Below are 2,977 nucleotides of genomic sequence, written 5' to 3'. Positions count from 1 at the left end.
ATTCTCCTTGCTCAGATGGGTCCTGTGTCTAGGGGTAAGCTTCTATGTACTTATGGTGTCAGGACAGCAAGAATAAGAGGGACAGTCCATGTGCTGGTCTCCATGTCCTTATTACTGACCACTGTGGGGAGCTGGGATGATCTCCTGGACAGCTGAACTTGATGACCATTGTAGAAACCTGATCCTACCTGATTCTTTTCAAAAACTGTGCTAATACCCACAGCTGGCATTGGCTATCCTTGAGATTATCTCATTTTATTTATCTCTAACCCAGATTATCTCCATCTCTTCTGGTTCTTTGGTTCCTTTGCATTTCTATGTTCCCTCAGCCAGAAGAGATTTTCCCTGGTGCATTCTCTTACCCACAAGAATGTGCAACATTCTGTGAAACACGACTGCTGTCTCTGTTCATATATCTTCACTTTTTTGGGCATTTCCAACCTGTTACTTTGGCAACACCGGAATTACAATTTTCCCACTCTGCACCCAAGGAAGTGAGAGATGAACTCTATTACTCTAGGATTACAAACCCATAACTGTCTGGCAGTGGTTCACCATGGTTAAATCTAACTCCCTTACTCCGGGGTGACATGTGTGGCTGGAGATATGCACAGTTGTGCAGACTAGTCTACTTCACATTCACGGTCAGTGATTTCAGGTAGGCCCTTAATGTTACCCTAGATCATTTTTTCCTCTCACTCTCGTCTATGACTTATTTCACACTTCTCTTTTCTTCTCGACCCCTCTGCACTCCTTCATTTATACTTGCTTATATCCAATTAATTTCAACCAAGGTCATCCAATTCATTGAGAACACAGAAAGCTTCCACAAGTATGCATCACCACCTCTACCCAGCTCTTAGGTCAGTGCTCATAGTCTACCTTCCCTATCACTATGGACAGGTGAGCCATCCTCCTAAAGCTCCTCCACCTCAGCATAAGATCTCACGGCCAGCAATCCTTACCTTTCTTCTGCAGCATTGCCTTTTTTCTCTCTGCTGATTCAAGCCTGTAACTTTTAATCATGGTGCAATTTCTTGTCCTACCTTGAATATATGTATCTTTTCCCCTTCCTTCACTTCTCTCTTCCCCTTTGCAGCAAAGCTCTGAATAACATTTGTCTGTACTCACTGTATCAGTTTCCTCTGTGGTTCCCCTCCTCACTCCCATGCCACAGTGTACTGACACAGCTCCGTTCAAGGCCAGCAGTGACCTCCATCCTGCCAAATCCATTAGTTAATTCACAGTCCTCATCCTACTTTACTTACTAGTAGCACTTCACAGAGTTGATTTTATTATTTCCTTGAAATACTTTCCTCCTTTGGCTCCCTGGAAATCCTTTTCTCTGACTCTTCTCTCAGTGTGGAGTGATCCAGAGCTTAGTCCTTAGGCTACTTGACTTCTCCTGTCTTTTATACACACTCATTCCCTTTGGTGTTCTCATCTAGTCTCCCAACATTAAATGCCATCTATTGCAGTTAGGGTTTGCAAGGGAATAGATTTATTATTTATTTATTTATTTAATTTTTTTTTTCAAGAGTTAAAATATATATATTTAGATATTTTTCTTAAATAACATATTTACATCTAATAAAAAATATAACTCTAGACATAAATTTCCAACCAAAACTGAGGGGGAAGAAGGAAGAATGAAAAGGGCTGATGGAGTGTGAAGTTAGGGACAGGACCAACCAGAGGCACATCCCACCCAGAAATAAAAAGCACTATGCCAAGTTTGCGCTCACTCTCACCTGTTCTCGTCCTGGGCTCACCCACCCAGCAATTCATCTTTTCTCTTTAAAAAACCCTTGGTCCATGTTACTTTCCTTAATGGTGACTGTTAAAAAGTTTGAGGTCACATCAGTGACCACCACCTTCTCCAGGTTAGTCAGGGAGGGGCTCCAGGATTCCTCTTCTGGGTCCCCCAGGATCCTGGCCACTGGGATTCTGGTGATGAGGGAGGGCCTTCCTCCTTGGGCCCCCATGTCCCGGTAGAGGCTCCCCACTGAGCCCGGGGTGCCTGAGCCATGCCGGACCCTGGGGCCACCAGGATCAAGGGCACCCTGGCCTTTGGCCTCCAGGAAGGTGGCCCTGTGCTTTATGACCCTGGCCGGGAAAGTGTCTACAGCCAGCTTGCCCGTGGCCTCGGCGGAGCTGGGACTGGTCACACCACACTGCACCAGGTCTGAGTCCTGCCTTCGGGCCAGCTGGATCACACTGTGGCCAGCTGGGAATTTCCCTGCTCCGGAAGGGATGTCATCCAGCTTCCTGCCCTTGAGGGAATCTCCGAGGCCATCACTGGGCTCTCCCAAGGGCCTCTGCGAGGGGGTCCAGGAGCTCCTTCCAGGGCTTGGGGCCTCGCTTCTTGGAGCTGTCCCCTGGAGAGCCGGGCTTATAGTCCACACGGCTGGCTCCCCTTCCTCTTTCTTTTTCTCGTTCTCGCTCCCTCTCTCGCTCTCGCTCCCGGTCCAGGGGTCCAGGTCCCAAGGTGGGTCTGCTCGACAGGTGTTACTGGTGCTACTGCTGCTCCCTGTGGGGACAGACCCATATTCCGAAGGCCTTCTCGGGCTTGGGAAATGGAAGCCAGGTCCTGGGGTGAGCGGCCTGGGCAGGGAATCCGGATGCCTCTGGCTGAGTCGCTTCTGAACTCATAGGTTTTGGTCTTTGCCTTGTGTGGGCCTTGAGGAGGAAGGTTTTGGGCTTAGGTCCTTGTTTTTGGGGGGCCATAGAGCTCCATCTCTCATTGCAAGGGAATAGATTTAGTATAGGACATATAATTTATAGGATTATTTTATAATATTCACCTAAAACATCAAATGCAGAGGAGTGCAAGAGATCCAGGCAAGGGCCTGGATCCCACAGTGATGTCCCACACAAGTCTAGCTGAAGGCCTAGAGCCCAAGGCAGTGTCCTTCAGGAGTCCAGCCAGTGGCCTAGAGCCCACAGCAATGTCTCATGCTTGTCTGTATCAAGGATC

General features: G+C 48.0%; 1 pseudogene; it reads right to left on the bottom strand.

Moving 5' to 3' along the window:
* Positions 1 to 1,784: 1,784 nt before the first annotated feature.
* LOC101717926 (chromobox protein homolog 8 pseudogene) lies at positions 1,785 to 2,737 on the bottom strand (annotated as a pseudogene).
* Positions 2,738 to 2,977: the final 240 nt, after the last annotated feature.

The sequence above is a fragment of the Heterocephalus glaber genome, unplaced genomic scaffold (genome assembly GCF_053883595.1).
Source record: "Heterocephalus glaber isolate CG9 unplaced genomic scaffold, H.glaber_assembly_v1.0 deba00001481, whole genome shotgun sequence".
Taxonomy (NCBI): Eukaryota; Metazoa; Chordata; class Mammalia; order Rodentia; family Bathyergidae; genus Heterocephalus; species Heterocephalus glaber.
This window is presented reverse-complemented; position numbering and strand designations above follow the sequence as displayed.